General features: G+C 41.8%; 1 protein-coding gene across 8 annotated transcripts in view; it reads left to right on the forward strand.

The window, feature by feature from the left end:
* Nucleotides 1-16,760, forward strand: part of LOC144693363 (alpha-(1,6)-fucosyltransferase) — a 726,743-nt gene that overhangs the window by 357,658 nt on the left and 352,325 nt on the right. Inside the window, exon 5 of one of the 8 annotated variants that reach the window (XM_078563197.1) lies at nucleotides 2,523-2,657. The exons of the other annotated variants lie outside the window; for them this stretch is intronic. The gene's annotated coding sequence lies outside the window, so the exon portion shown is untranslated. The remainder of the gene's footprint in view (nucleotides 1-2,522; nucleotides 2,658-16,760) is intronic. 8 annotated transcript variants of the gene reach the window in all.

Below are 16,760 nucleotides of genomic sequence, written 5' to 3' on the forward strand. Positions count from 1 at the left end.
TCTGGCCCACATGTGACACCAGCAATGTGGTTGACTCTTAACTGCCCTCTGAAATGGCCTAGCAAGCCATTCAGTTCAAGGGCAATTAGGGATGGGCAACAAACGCTGGCCTTGTCAGCAATGCCCACATCCCACGAAGGAATAAAGAGAAAAAAAATACTTAGCTACAACTAAGCCCTCTGCCCTTGGATGCACATGGCTTTGCCAACTTAACGTGAGCAATGACTAAAATATTCTTTATATATAAATAAAAAGCCTTGTAGCTAGTGTTATTGTCATGGACCAGTGCGCTCTCTGCATATAATCACACACTTTGCAAAATGAGGAAAATTAGCCAGACATTTTCATTCCAAATCCTTATGAAGTGGAGCCTGAAACTTGCATGTAATTTGTTGACCTGTAATTGGCCCCACCAATTTAGAAGAAACTTCAATTGTTAGCCTTCTCACAGGGAGTACTTCAGCAGTGGCCTTAAAGTTGCCAATCCAAGTTTAAAAAGTGACCATCACAACTGTTCCCCAGGGTCCGAGCTAACGATGGATAATACCACAGGATGTCCGGCAGTACCCAAAATACTGCCTGCCCTGGTTCCTTTTTGTTAAAAACAGGGCTGTGACTCAATGGTGGTGATATGTTTAAATGTTTGCCTGAAATCTATTATTGGTATCTAATCACATGAATGTTATCCTTAGAATCGTTTGGATGGAGAGAGACGAAGAGTGGGTTATAGATCAAGGGTAAAAGTTCAGGTAGCAAAAGGGTTTCTGAGTAGAGTTAGAGAGAGACAGACAAGTACAGACACTGGGAACAAAGACCCAATGGTCTTGTCCTGGCAACAATTGAAGGAGAAATTGAGGGTGAAAACAGACGAGGAAAAAGAAAAATCAGATGGGTTAGACAACATTGAGATATAGACTGAGGGGGGCTTGAAGAAAACTAGAGAAGAAGTAAGACAAGGCGCCTCCATGGCTGTGGTAAAAACAAAGAAACGTTATCCTGCACCAATAAGCTAACAAATTCACCAAGATACCAGTTTTTTATTGACCAAGTCCTCCAACAGAATGAGAATACATGGCACCACTTGGCATATTCCAAACTTTTTTTTTTGTAAAAATATACTTTATTCATAAATTATCTTCAATCACATTCAAAACCATTTCAAAAACAACATTACAAGGGTACAATCCAGGTTAAACTTTTACAAAATGTATCACCAGGTGCATCAGTACAAACAATATTACAGTCATTTACAGCCTTTCATTTTGATCTGTACAGCCCGAGGGGCTCTAAACAGTTCCCAGTCTCTCGGTGCGCTGTGGTAGAAAGGTCTTAGACAGCGACCCTTCCCCATTGCGCCTTTGCGGCAGCTGCCCCAAGCTTTAGTGCGTCCCTCAGCACGTAGTCCTGGACTTTGGATTGTGCCAGTCCGCAACAATCGGTCGGGGACAACTCTTTGTGCTGGAAGACCAACAAGTTTCGGGCAGACCAAAGCGCCTCTTTCACCGAGTTGATGATCCTCCAGCTGCAGTTGATGTTTGTCTCGGTGTGTGTCCCTGGGAACAGCCCGTAGAGCACAGAGTCCTGTGTCACAGAACTGCTCGGGATGAACCTCGACAGCAACCACTGCATCTCTCTCCAGACTTTCTTTGCAAAGGCACAATCCACAAGGAGGTGTTCCAAACTCATCACAAAGTACAGAGCACGAGAAACAAGCACCAATTGGTGGTGCTTATATTTGCAATTGTGTAACCTTAACCTTCACCCTTCAGAGTTGTACTCTGGATATTAATTTTCAATTTGCTCAGGTTGAACAGTGCTACTCACTGAAAAACATTGCTATGCTCTGTTTCATTAATTAGTACCAGTTGTTTTGTGTTTAAAAGTTGTGATAGATTTGAATGCAACAGATCACTCATGTTAATTCAGCCCCTAAATTAAGGGTGATGGATGAAAAGCCTTTATAAAGTTAGTTAGATATTTGTTGGGAGATAGAAATTGTTATATTCTATTTCCTGAGTAATTTGCACTTCATTCAATCCTGAATTGTTTCCAATTTGGATTTATTTGCTGTAACAAAAGATGCTAATAGACATCCATTTAGGACCATATAAAATCAAGACCTTTTTTAAATAGTGTGCTCTGAGTGCTGGGGATAATTAACGTTTCCAGTGTGATTCACAATAAATCACATTGACATCCACATAGTTCGAATAGGCTTGTGTATTTTTAATTATCCAGGAGTTCCTAGGAATATTGTTTGAATATCTGTCTGAACAATCTAAAGGCTGTAGGAAGTAAAGGACTTATAAACACCGAATAATAACTCTGCAGCAGACAGAATTAATTAATTGATGTACTCTGAATGTGGTTTACTGCTAACATCACAGCTAGTAGGTAGCAATTAAAAATGATCAGCAACAAACAGATGAAAGGTTTTTTTTTGTCAAAGTAAAGGAGAATCTGAAATGAGTTGAATTCATTTTGAACATGGTTGTCTGAAGTGTCCATTCGATTAACTCCAGTCTCAACAGCCTTGCACAGATGAGCTCAAAGCAGAGCGGCAATGAGTGAGCACAACAAACTGCAGCACCGGTGCTACGAACACAACAACGCCATAATGCTAATGTGGTGAACACAATGGGGAAAGAACGAATGAGGTGAGATAGCATTAAGGTAAATCGCTGGTGTACCTTTGTGAATGAAAGAAAGCTGGGCCCCTAGAGAATCATGCACGCGAGGGTGTTATTAACTATTGGCTTGACATGGCTCTGTATCTTGATGCTGTACGAGCTCTTTTGTTCTTTTGCAGTTGTCTTCGTTTCATTATGGTACGCATTGCTGTGTTCCTCGTGCTACAGCTTGAGCTCTTTATTTTTTTTGCAAAACCGTTGAGAGACTCGACACCCACAGTGAAAAAGAATTCGTCTCATTTCAGGTTGTTCTTTATTTTGACAAAAAAAAACTTTCATCTGTTTGTTGGTGACCATCGTTTTTAATTACTACCTAGCAGTCATGTGATGTTGCTAGTATAATTCAGTACATCAATTAATTATTTCTCTGTGTTGCACAGGGTTATTATTTTTCAGTGCATCTAAGCCCTTTATTCTCTACATCTTTAGACTGTTCAGGCAGATAATCAAACAGCTAGTCCTCTGAACTCCCAAGTGAGGAAGATATGCTTTATGCTGCAGTTTGGGAGAAATGGAGAATTGTGGAAATTAATAAATCATTTATCAGCTGACATAAAATAAACTTGGGTAAGAAAATGCTGCCTCTTTTCCCAGTTAGTATCTCCCTCTTGGAGAATGTTTGACAAACTCCCTTGAAGCAATAGTGGACTCCTAACTTGAAGGGACTGATTTCCCTACTTCTTTTCTACCCTGCCACACATCCACTCAAGTCCTAGACTGTTGGAGCACTCCCAAAGTGTGGTCATATTGCCTAGGCCTTTGAGTGCCGGATTGAGGGAGGCAATGGCGTAGTGGTAGTGTCATTGGACTAGTAGCCAAAGACCCAGGGTAATGCTCTGGGGACCCAGGTTCGAATCCTGCCACAGCATATGGTGGAATTTGAATTCAATAAAAATCTGGAATTAAAAGTCTAATGATGACCATGAAACCACTGTCAATTGTTGTAAAAACCCATCTGGTTCACTAATATCCTGGTCTGGCCTACATGTGACTCCAGAACCACAGCAATGTGGTTGACTGATTGAAATGTGGTTGACTGATTGAGTTGTAACGAGCCACTACAAAGCCACAATAAAGGAGTGAAACCTGGCATCGGCCTTGGACTACTGGAAACGACAACAGCAATCGCAGCCCTGTTGATTCTGCAAAGCCCTCCTTACTAACATCTGGGGGCTAGTGCCAAAATTGGGAGAGCTATCTCACAGGCTAGTCAAGCAACAGCCTGACATTGTCATCCTCACGGAATCATACCTTACAAATAATGTCCCAGACACCACCATCACCATCCCTGGGTATGCCCTGTCCCACTGGCAGGACAGGCCCAGCAGAGGTGGCAGCACAGTGGTATAGAGTCGGGAGGGAGTTGCCCTGGGAGTCCTCAACATCGACTCCGGACCCGATGAAATCTCATGGCATCAGGTCAAACATGGGCAAGGAAGCCTCCTGCTAATGAATCAGTGCTCCTCCAGGTTGAACATCGCATGGAGGAAGCACTGAGGGCGGCAAGGGCACAGAATCTACTCTGGATGGAGGACTTCAATGTCCATTACCAAGAGTGGTTTGGTAGCACCACGACTGACCGAACTGGCTGAGTCCTAAATGACATAGCTACTAGACTGGGTCTACGGCAGGTGGTGAGGGAACCAACAAGAGGTAAAAACATATTGCCTGCTGCAGATGCATCTGTCCATGACAGCATCGGTAGGAGTGACCACCGCACAGTATTGTGGAGACGATGTCCCGCCTTCACATTGAGGATGCCCTCCATCGTGTTATGTGGCACCACCACTGTGCTAAATGAGATAGATTTCGAACAGATCTAGCAACTCAGGACTGGGCATCCATGAGGCGCTGTGGGCCATCACCAGCAGAATTGTACTCGAACACAATCTGTAACCTCATGGCCTGGCATATCCCCCACTCTACCATTACCATCAAGCCAGGGGATTAACTCTGGTTCAGTGAAGAGTGCAGGAGGGCATGCCAGGAGCAGCAACACACACACCTAAAAATGAGGTATCAACCTGGTGAAGCTATTTCACAGGACTACTTGCGTGCCAAACAGCATAAGCAGCAAGTGATAGACAGAGCTAAGCGATCCCACAACCAACGGAGCAGATCTAAGCTCTGCAGTCCTGCCACATCCAGTCGCAAATGGTGGTGGACAATTAAACAACTCACTGGAGGAGGATGCTCCACAAATAGCCCCATCTTCAATGATGGAGGAGCCCAGCATAACAGTGCAAAAGATAAGGCTGAAGCATTCGCAACAATCTTCAGCCAGAAGTGCCGAGTGGATGATCCATCTCAGCCTCCTCCGGAGGTCCCCAGCATCACAGATGCCAGTCTTCAGCCAATTCGATTCACTCCACGTGATATCAAGAAACGGCTGAAGGCACTGGATTCTGCAAAGGCTATGGACCCTGACAATATTCTGGTAATAGTACTGAAGACTTGTGCTCCAGAACTTGCTGCACCCCTAGCCAAGCTGTTCCAGTGCAGCTACAACACTGGCATCTACCCAGTTATGTGGAAAATTGCTCAGGTATGTTCTGTACACAAAAAGCAGGACAAATCCAACCTGGCCAATTACCACCCCATCAGTCTACTCTTGATCATCAGTAAAATAATGGAAGGGGTCATCAACAGTGCTATCAAGCGGCACTTGCTTAGAAATAACCTGCTCACTGATGCCCAGTTTGGATTCCGCCAGGGCCACTCAGCTTCTGACCTCATTACAACCTTTGTTCAAACAGGGACAAAAGAGCTGAACTCCCAAGGTGAGGTGAGAGTGACTGCCCTTGACATCAATGTAGCATTTGTCCGACTGTGGCATCAAGGAGCACTAGCAAAACTGGAGTCAATGTGAACCAGGGAAAACACTCCGCTGGTTGGAGTCATACCTAGTACAAGAGAAGATAGTTGTGGTTGTTGGAGGTCAGTCATCTCAGCTCCAGGACATCACTGCAGGAGTTCCTCAGGGTAGTGTCCTAGGCCCAACCATCTTCAGCTGCTTCATCAATGACCTTCCTTACATCATAAGAAGTGGGGATGTTTGCTCATGACTGCACAATGTTGAGCACCATTCGCCACTCCTCAGATACTGAAGCAGTCCATGTCCAGATGCAGCAAGACCTGGAAAATAACCAGGCTTGGGCTAACAAATGGCAAGTAACATTCGTGACACACAAGTGCCAGGCAATGACCATCTCCAACAAGAGAGAATCCAACTATTGCCCCTTGATTTTCAATGGCATTCTCCACCACTGAATCCCCCATCATCAACATCCTAGGATTACCATTGACTAGAAACTGAACTGGACTAGCCATATAAATTCTGTGGCTACAAGAGCAGGTCAGAGGCTAGGAATTGTGTGACAAGTAACTCACCTCCTGACTCCCCAAAGCCTGTCCACCATCTACAAGGCACAAGTCAGGAGTGTGATGGAATACTCCCCACTTGCCTGGATGAGTGAAGCTCCCACAACACTGAAGAAGCTGGACACCACCCAGGACAAAGCAGCCTGCTTGATTGGCACCACATCCACAAACATTCGCTCCCTCCACCACCAACGCACAGTAGCAGCAGTGTGTACCACCTACAAGATGCACTGCAGGAGTTCACCAAGGCTCCTTAGACAGCACCTTCCAAACTCACGACCTCTACCATTTGGAAGGACAAGGGCAGCAGATAGGATGGGAACACCACCACCTGGAGATTCCCTTCCAAGCCACTCACCATCCTGACTTGGAAATATATCACCATTCCTTCACTGTCGCTGGGTCAAAATCCTGGAACTCCTTCCCTAACAGCACTGTGGGTGTGTCTACGCCACAGGGACTGCAACGGTTCAAGAAGGCAGCTCACCACCACCTTCTGAAGGGCAACTAGGGATGGGCAATAAATGCTGGCCCAGCCGGCGAAGCCCACATGCCGTGAATGAATATAAAAAAAATACTGGGTTGACCATCAAATACAGAGTTGCATCCCCGGTGCAGGCCTTCCCATTAACAGTTTCTCGCTGGAGGAATTGGAATTGGAATGGCCTATATCAGAGATCAGCAGCTATTAGAACTTCAAGCCCCAAAATCAATGGTTGCCTGAAATAAGAGCCAAGTTACTCACCTTTTTGAACTTTCTTTGCACTGCTACTTGTGGCCCCTTGCGATACTCTGACCTGAGGGCAATTGAGCACTTGGCTTGTGCTGTCCTGGGAATGAGGATGCAGCGGACAGTCCCTGACCCTGCTGCAGTCTTGGAAAATCATGGAAATTTGGGTCAAAGTAAAGTATAACGAGACCCAACTTCATGGAAATAGGCATTAGGTCCCAGAACAGCTGGTCTCCTGTTTGATTTTGCATTCAAACAGTCAACTTGTTTATGTGCATAAAGTGGGACATGATTTTTGTCACTTTATTTGCTGTTGGGTCTGATTAGTTTGCTCAATTTTTGAGAATTCAGAATGAACATTTTCTCATTCAATCATTTCAAACTGATTGTCTCTTTTCAAATTTAACAAGAGAAAAATTGGTATTTTTATTTTACATTAAAGTGTTACTATCTAGATTTTTAATACCTAATCATCCAGATTTTTTAAAAAAATGAACAGTCCTATACAAGCTGAACCAATCACACTACGTTGAGCAAGCTTGAATTATTTTTGTCTCCAGCCTGTAACACTCATTACAGCTTCCAACATTATACCAACAATAGGTTTGGTACCAAAATCTCAGCTGCAGTCATTTTGTTTTAAACTGTTTACCTATGTGCTATGAATGAATATAAAGCTGCCAACCAAAACAAGACAAAAATAACTCTTTATCACAGAAATGTTAGTCTGCACACATTTCTATGAAATTCCTCACGGGTATTTGAGCAAGTGTTAACCCATTTAAAATAAACAGGTTATTGCTTCCATTGGCTAAATCATGCTGGATGAACCTGCTTAATTTGCTATTTTTGTCTACGACTTAGCAAAGGATTACCATATTTAACTCTGTTGTGGTACAGGAATGTAAAAAAAAAGCTGTTTCACACAGAGAAATCATGTTGTATTTTAAATTGTCACAGCAGTTAGAGAGTTTGTTGGTTTACCTGAGACTGGTGTCTTGAGTGATAAGGGTATTCAGTTCAGATTTTGTGGGATTTGTTGAAATGCTTGTGTGTGTGTGTGTGTGTGTGTGTGTTGAGTTTTTTTCGCAATATGACCAGTGATTATATTGGCCCTGTCACTTTTATTTGAAGATATTTGTCAAGATGTTCGCAGCCTTCAAGGAGTGACAGTCAGGGTGTGGAGATGAACCTGGATATCAGACTATTCTGTGAATCCCGCAATGTTTAGCACAGTAATCATACAGTGTTTTCTGCTACTCTGAACCAGCAAGGCTTCATATCTACTTAAAAAAAAAGACCTGTTATTTACAACACAGGAACAGGCCCAACATAGCCACACTGGCACTTATGCTGCAAGGCTCTCTTCCCACCTTTCTTCTTCTAACCCAACCAACATATCCTCTATTGCTTTCACGCTTCAGTGTTTATCTGGCCTTCCCTGAAAATGCATCTGTGCTATTTGCCTCAGCTACTCCTAGTGGTAGCAAGTTCACCACTCAAATCATTCCCTGGGTTTGAAAAAAAAGCTCCTGAATGTGGTATTGAACTTATTAGTGATTATCATATTTATGGCCTCTAATCTTGGACACCCCCCCACGTGTGGAAACATTTTCTCTACATCTACCCTTTTGAACCCTTTTATAATCCTAAAGACCTCTAACAGGTAACCCCACCCCCTCAGCCTTACCTTTTATAGAGAAGCAAGCCCAGTCTGTTCAATTTTCCCTGATAGGGATAACCTCTCAGTTATAATGGCGTACTAGTAAAAATCTTTTTTGCACCTTCTCCAGTGCCTCTATGTTTTTTAATAACTTGAAGACCAGAACTGTTGCCAGTACTCCCAAGTGTGGTATAACCAAGGTTCTTTACAAATTTAACATCTTCTTCTGCTTTTCAATCTATCCCTATAGAAATGAACCCCGATGCTTTTTCTTAATGGCCTCATTAATCCGTGTCATTACTTTGTGATTTGTGTGTCTATACTCCTATTTCTCTTTGTTCCTTTAGCCCACTTAGACTCTCCTGAGGAGTCTGTGACCTCCTTAATTTTCCTACCAAAATGTACCACTTCACACTTATCAATAATGAAGAATATTTGCCAGTTACATGTCCATTCTGTAAGTTTATTAATGTCTCCCTCTTAATTTTGTTACAATCCTCCTTTGTATTAACTGCAGCCCCAATTTGGTGTCATTTGCAAACTTTGAAATTTTAGACTCTGGGATCAGAAGTACATTGTTGAATGTAAATGTTGGGCATAAGAACATCAGAAATAGGAGCAGGAATAGGCCATTCAGTTCTTCAAGCCTGGTCTACCACTCAAGTACAATCATGGCTGATCTTCTTTCTCATCTCCATCTGCAGCACAATCCCCATATCCCTTATTTCCATTGAATCCAAAATCCAGTGGTACCAATACTGATCCTTGTGGAATGCCACTTCCTACCTTTTGCCTGTCTGATGAACTACCCTTCACCCCTACTCTCTCTCTCTCTCTCCTATCATACCACCAGCTTCCTATTAGTTCTGTTACTTGTCCCCTGACCCAACATGTTCTGACCTGAGTCGTGAGCCAACTATATGGGACGTTATCAAAGTCCTTTTAGAAATTCAACTGCATTATCCTTATCCACCCTCTCTGTTACTTTGAAGAATTCAAAAGGTTGGTCAAGCATGACCTTCCCTTCTGAAATTTTGAAATCCATTCTCTTTATTATATTTTCAATTTCTAGATTTTTTTTGTTACATATTTGTGTAAGGATTCCATTATCTTTCCTGTCGCTGGCATTAATGTAGCTTATCTGTAGTTCCCTGGACGACTTCTATCACCATTTTTGCATGTGGGAATCACATTAGATGCGAGCAATCCTCTGTCACTATTTCCTTTCTCTACCTCTTTTAATATATGTGAATGCAATCTATCTGGACCAGGGGTTTAATCATCCTTGTTTGATTAGGATCAATTATCTCCCCATTTCCACTTCCAATATCTTTAAATCTTATTTTTGTTCTTTCATATCCAGCATCTCTCTAGTAAACATTAATGTGTGATAATGTCTTTACGATGGGAAGTTAAACCTTAGACCCATCTTCCTTCTCTGGTGAATGTAACCGATTCAGTGGCATTAGGGGATCTATCCCCATGTCTTGGCCAATATCTATCCTTCAACCAACATCACTGAACCAGATGACCTGGTCATGATCTTGTTGCTGTTTGTGGGATCTTGCTGTGTACAAATTGGCTGCTGCATTTCTTGCGTTACAACAGCGTCAACACTTCAAAAATACTTCATTGGTTGTAAGGCTCTATGGGACTCCTAAGGACATGAAACGAGATATATAAATGCACCTTCTTACTATTCACTTGATCTTTACCTATTTGTAAGTGCGTATCACAATTATCAGTCCAGTAACATAACCAATATGCTACCATACCCAACCACAATGAGGAAGGACTTAGAAAAAGAGGCTGCAACCAAATTCCTTTAATGCATTGATTTGGAATCAACCTCACCTTATCAAAGAATAAGGTTTCTGTTCCAGCTCCGTGCTTGCTGACTTCAGCCAAGGTCTGGTCTTACAATCCCAACGTTTTTGGTTTCTTCTACAAAAAAGAACGAAAAAGTTGTGGTCACTCTTGTTTAAAACTGATGATGAAGAATTTCTGAAGACTCAGGAGAATTGCACAATAACAGCTATATCTGAAGTAAGGTGAGGTGGATGCTTTGTTTGATCCTTGGCCACACTACATGCTGATGATCTCGAATTTACCTACAAGAGGAGTCTAGACATGGGGACCGAAACTATTTGGAGTAAAAATGAATAAGGAGGCCCATCAATGGAACATGGCTTATAACACAAGCTGTTAACACACTTGGCCCTATTTGTGCCAAGTATGATTTTGGATATAATTGCTCCTTGGTGTAGTATGATTTTACAAGCCAAATATTATCACCAGATCCAACTGCTGAAAGACTGCTTTAAGAAAATAAATTGCTTGCTTAAGCTTTAATTTATTTTCTGCATTACTTACTCTGAGATACCAATCTTAAGTAATTTTTCCTGTATGGATAGACTGTTATTCTCCCTTTTTGTTTTAGAGAGTGACAGCCTACTCTCTAAAGGAGTGCAACGGTAAATTAGGACACTCTTTAAAAACACATCACTACCACTGTTCCATGATCTCTTCATCTGATTATTTACAGTCTGCACTGCCATTTCGTGAGGCCATTTGACCGTGGGTAATTCAGAAGTAATTTGTGGTTCTGCGAATTAAATCCTATTCTTTGGCAAACTGCCTGAACTCAAAACAAAAAATGCATGCCATGGCCCGCTGTTAATCAGGTTTTATTAGGCATTCCATGTCTGGAGAAAGTAGCTTTTACGTAATATGTCACCATTTTACAAGTTGTGTGTGTTTTGGATCACGGGAGTGGCACGTGACTCTCGTGTTTTCGCTGCAGCATGAGGAGATCAGCAATGGTTGCAACTTTGGTAATTTACCCTAATCCATATTTAAGCATGATGAGCAATGTCTTAGCCTGGGCACTACCGATTGGAAAATACTGATCTTCTCACATTTGCCTGGGCCCCTTACACACCCGTTGCAATATTTCTTGACGTGACTTTTTCAGTATCATAATACTTTCCCGGATCTTTAACAGTTAACTGTTCTCGGCAGCACTGGTACATTTCAGCCCTGTGCAGCCTTTTATTACTTGCGGCCAGCCATCTATTATGTTTTGGAATATCCCAAAGGTCCTTTTCCGTCACAGTCCTTTATCTTTTGGTCAGGCTCTGGCATATTTAAATTATTTATATTTGAATTAAAGTAATGTAAATAACTGAGCAAAAGGGAATTTGGTGCTTAAAAATGAATAATCCAATAATATGAATTGAACAGCCTTGAGGAGTAGACTTATTATCATCAGCTATTTTTATTGGCTTTTGCGTTCTGGTCCACCAACTGTCATAAACTTCAGTAAGGTACATACATTTGCCTTGTGTATATGGCTCCCTCAGGTTATTCTCCTGTAGCCCAGTAATGGTTCTCCCTATTCTGAAAAGCAGTTATTCAAAGGTTTCACAAATTAAGCTGTTGGCAGCTTGTGGTTTGTTTCAGCAATCGCAGAGCAACCACGTACTAACTGAACCTTTCAAAAGTAAAATGTAATGCTTAACAGGCAATTCCCAGTATTTGTCTATCGTGTCTCCAGATCAGCCCATGAATGTGATGCAACACACGCTGAACAGCTTGCACTGCCATACCATGCTGTGCAGCCTTGTTAATGCTGCGCCCATTCAATGTCTGCCCAGTAACTTCAAATGTCTATTAACCATCCTACTAATTTCAAATACTTTCCATAGTTCATCATGTCGACATATGATTTTTTTTGTAATATAAGAGGCAGTGCCAATGAAGAATAAATGGTTTGAGTATTGCTGAAAAAAGACATTTTGTTGAAGCTTTTCACCTTGCACTCATCAGGACAATCGCAAGAACACCAGTGTCAGGGGAAGCAACAACTTTATACTTTGAGAAGGGAGTGCTGATTGGTTGGCGAGTGGATTCTGATTGGTAGAGGTATTGCCATGGAGAATGCACCTCTTAATGGTAACTGACAATTAACTTCCCCAAGCATTGGTATTCTTGTGATGGTCCTGATGAATGCAAGATGAAAAGCTTTGACAAAATGTCTTTTATCAGCAATATTCAAGTTCTGTCCTACCAAACGACTATCGATAAATGGTTTATGCTTTTCACGAGTATTTGAAGTCGTAACTTGTAACTCTCAAATATTGGATCACCAAATACAACAAAATGAAACTCCAGAATATTCATTAATTATATCCCCCACTATTCAATCCTGTGGCCAGCAGAATGGATCTCTTGTCTTGTATTATTGTTTTCTTCTATCGTCTGTTAAACTCATAAAGAAAATCTAATATTTAATCCTATGGCTGGACGCAAGATTGAATTGTGGAGATGTCTAATAAATTATAACAATACAACGTAATGATAAACCTTAGAAACCAAGATTTACTCAGGAGATGAAATGGATGATTAGAGTCCACGGTGAAATAGCTTGTGGTAGGAGACCATCATGGTGTCTCTCCCAAATTTTCTTACGTCTGGTTTCAATGTAAGTCTCTTGTTCCATGATGGATGTTAAAACCTGTTGATAGAACTAATTTAAACAGCTTATAGGAATTTGATTTGGACAGGGGGACTGCTCCCTCAGTTTCTCCATCATTACCAAAACTGCTGATGAATCATTGCTCAGAAGGTACAGCTGAGCTTCTGATTCACAGAATCACACAGTGCAGAAGAGGCCCTTCGGCCCATCGAGTCTGCACCAACACGTGAGAAACACCTGACCTACTTACCTAATCCCATTTACCAGCACTTGGCTCATAGCCTTGAATGTTATGATGTGCCAAGTGCTCATCCAGGTACTTTTTAAAGGATGTGAGGCAACCCGCCTCCACCACCCTCCCAGGCAGTGCATTCCAGACCGTCACCACCCTCTGGGTAAAAAAGTTTTTCCTCACATCCCCCCCTAAACCTCCTGCCCCTCACCTTGAACTTGTGTCCCCAAGTGACTGACCCTTCAACTAAGGGGAACAGCTGCTCCCTATCCACCCTGTCCATGCCCCTCATAATCTTGTACATCTCGATCAGGTCGCCCCTCAGTCGTCTTTGCTCCAACGAAAACAACCCAAGTCTATCCAACCTCTCTTCATAACTTAAATGTTATTTCTCTTTCGTTCCCCCAGCTCTAGTCACCACCCCCAAAAGGGAATTTACCGAGTCAAGAAGTGTTGAAGTTGGCCAAGTATGAAGTAAAATTAAAGCCCATTTGGTGCTCATAACATTTTTTCAATGTCCAACTCCCGTAGGCTGCTATCCTAAGCAGTTTGTCAAATGAAATGGAAAAAAAATGGCTGGTTCAACTCCTTCAAGGTTCGGCTTCACTTGCTTTAATCGCATTGACATTAAAAAGGTTGGAAATAAAGGAAGAAAATGTTGTAAATGCTCGGTAGGTCAGCTAGCATCTGTGGAAAGAGAAACAAGGTTAATGTTCCAGGTCGATGACCTTTCATCGGAACATCTGTTTCTCTCACCACAGATGCTGCCTGACCTGCTGAGCAATTCCTACATTCTCGGTTTTTATTTCAGATTTCCGGCATCTGTGGTATTTTACCTTTCTATTAGTGTTTTTGACATATTTGTTTCGAGTGTATCAATAAGAGTGGTCGGTTAACTTGCAAGTAAAGCTGTGCACTCCACACGCGTGGTACTAGAATTTTGATTTAATGCCACTTGGGTTTTGGGGCAAAGGGTTCCTTTTGTTTTAGGATGAGGGGAAATTTTGAGAGCTACTCAAAAAAAGGTGGATACCTCTATTATTTTATACTGCAAGTGCAGTCAGAACAACTAACATTTTCATGATCAAATGATTTTCATGTATTTTATCAGCAGAAATAAAGAATGTATGGGGTGATTCATGAAACATTGTTCGAGCTCCAGCTTATCAGCATAGCATTAAATACAGATGATGGGAAGGTCATTGTAATGCCAATGCGATGTTTAGGTTACCATCCCCATCAGAGGTAGAGCCCAATAGGGAAGGTGCCTTTTCCTTTTTGCGTGTAAGTGAGTTGCCAATCATGGCAGATAACATTGGTAGAACAACTTGGAGGGACCCTGATTGGCAAGGGTATAAGATTATATCTCGAATGGGTGGCCAACGTAAACACTGGATTTAGAAATCAGGCCTTTTTTTATGCGTAAGACTTGAGTTGTCAGTTGATAAAGGTTGTGTCATGTGGGGAGCCAGGGTTGTAATTCCCGAATGATACAGATCTCTCTAGCTATTGGATCTTCATGATCAACACCTAGGGATGAGCTTGATGAAAAGTCTAGTGAGGAGCTATCTTTGAGGGCCAGAGTTAGATAAGGACATAGAAGACACAGTGAAACAGCGTAGAGCATGTCAAGCAATAGAAATTGAAACTGTCATCGGCACCTTTGCAACTATGGAAATGACCGGCTGGTGTGTGGCAGAGGCTGCACATATATTTTTCAGAATTTGAAGGGCAAGACCTGTTCGCTGTGATACATAGTCATTCAAAGTGGGTTGGGGGTTGTGGTGGTGGGGCTGTGGTTTCCAATGAATCGACCAACAACTAGCAAAACTCTCTATTTGCCTAGTTTGTTTGCTGCTTATGCGTACCCAGAGTAAATTGTGTCCAACCACGGACCTCAGTTTTGTTTGAAGAGTTTGTAAAATTCATGAGAATGAACGGGGTAAAACACATTAGAGTTCCGCCATATCATCTTGCTTCAAATGGCACAACAGAGCGCACAGTACACATTGTTAAGCGTGCTCTTGTTAAGTAAATGCTAGATACAAATTGGAAGAAACGCCAGTTGCTATTGCATCACAAACTGACGATTTTTTTTTTCTCTGTTTATTTATCATAACAATCCTCACATTACTACCGCAGAATGCCAGCTGAATTGTTTCTTAAAAGACAGCCCAGGTTTACATTGCTGAAGCCACATTAAGCACAGTGAGTAGATGTAAAATAATCCAGGCAGAATGACTTTCATAATAGGGGTAGAATGAGAGAAAAAAATCTGAAGTTGAACCAGTAGGTTAAGGTGAAAGTTCATCATCAGAAGTGGTTGAATGGCTACCAGAAAGAGTTGTGAAAATATGTGGACCTTGCATGTATTTGGTCAAGATGCTTGGTAGTGGAAATGTTAAAATTGTACATATAGATCATGTTTTGCCTTCAGAGGTTCACAAAGAAGGAGGAAGTTGGGAAGAATTAAATGAGTCTGATGAATCCAATAGTTGGGAAATGAGTAGAGTACCAATAGTCATTCCAACACAAGTTGTGCCTGAACCTAGTTAGGATCTGAGTCAGGGTCAGACAGACATGCCTGATGAAGTGGAAAATTCAATTGAAGGCCAAGGTCAAAATCAGTCTTTGCTGGAGAAAACTTCACCTCACACTCAGGCCAAGATGGGCCAAGGTCCTTCCCCAAGTTCTGAAAGTTTGGGTCAAGAAAGGAGGCATCCTCTTAGGAATGGGAAACCGATGGTTAAATTGGATTTGTAAAGAAAAGGGAAAACAAGAAATGCATACAAGTTGTATGGAATTTGAACTTTTTGTAATTTTTTTTCTTAAGGAGGGATGAGTGTAATAGTCATTTGTATATGTATGTATGTATGTGCATAAGCAAACCGGAATAAATCAGTTTCAGTTAGGTACTTGAACTGCATGTGTATGCACCAGTCTCTCTCTGTCCTGCAAAGATACTACACCACCCAAAAAGGCAGATATCATTAGTATTTGATACTGAAGTGCAGAATAATATTTTTCAGAATGATATTTATGAAATATAGCATTTTCATGATCAGACCCTTTTTCATATATTTTATTAACAGAAGTAAAGAATAGATGGGGTGATTCATGAAACATTGATTGAGTTCCTCTATTTATCTATTTCAGCAGCCAACATGCAGAATTTAAAGTTTGAGAGGGTGTAGAAGACAACATAGTGCACCTGTTTCTTCTTGCTGCTTCTTATTGTCTAGCTGAGGCCAACAGCTCGTGTTTGAATCTGACGTTTCTCCAGCTGATGAAAGTTAGTGATGTGTGGACCACAGGCCTGAGAATACGGAGCTGTATTAGAACAAGAATGGTCATTTGGTAGTACAGAACTTGAGTATTGCTGAAAAAAGAGAGACAGCGCTTCCACAGCATGTCTTGCACTCAACAGGACAAACACAAGAATGTCAAATTTCTAAAGGAGAAACAATTTATACTGCATGAGAAAAGGATGCTGATTGGATGGCAAGTCGACTCTGGTCCAGGCATTGCCATGGAGAATGCACCAGCAAACTACTGGCCCCCGTGCATTAGTTTCATTTTAAAAAGGC

Source organism: Cetorhinus maximus, chromosome 18 (genome assembly GCF_964194155.1).
Source record: "Cetorhinus maximus chromosome 18, sCetMax3.hap1.1, whole genome shotgun sequence".
Classification (NCBI taxonomy): domain Eukaryota; kingdom Metazoa; phylum Chordata; class Chondrichthyes; order Lamniformes; family Cetorhinidae; genus Cetorhinus; species Cetorhinus maximus.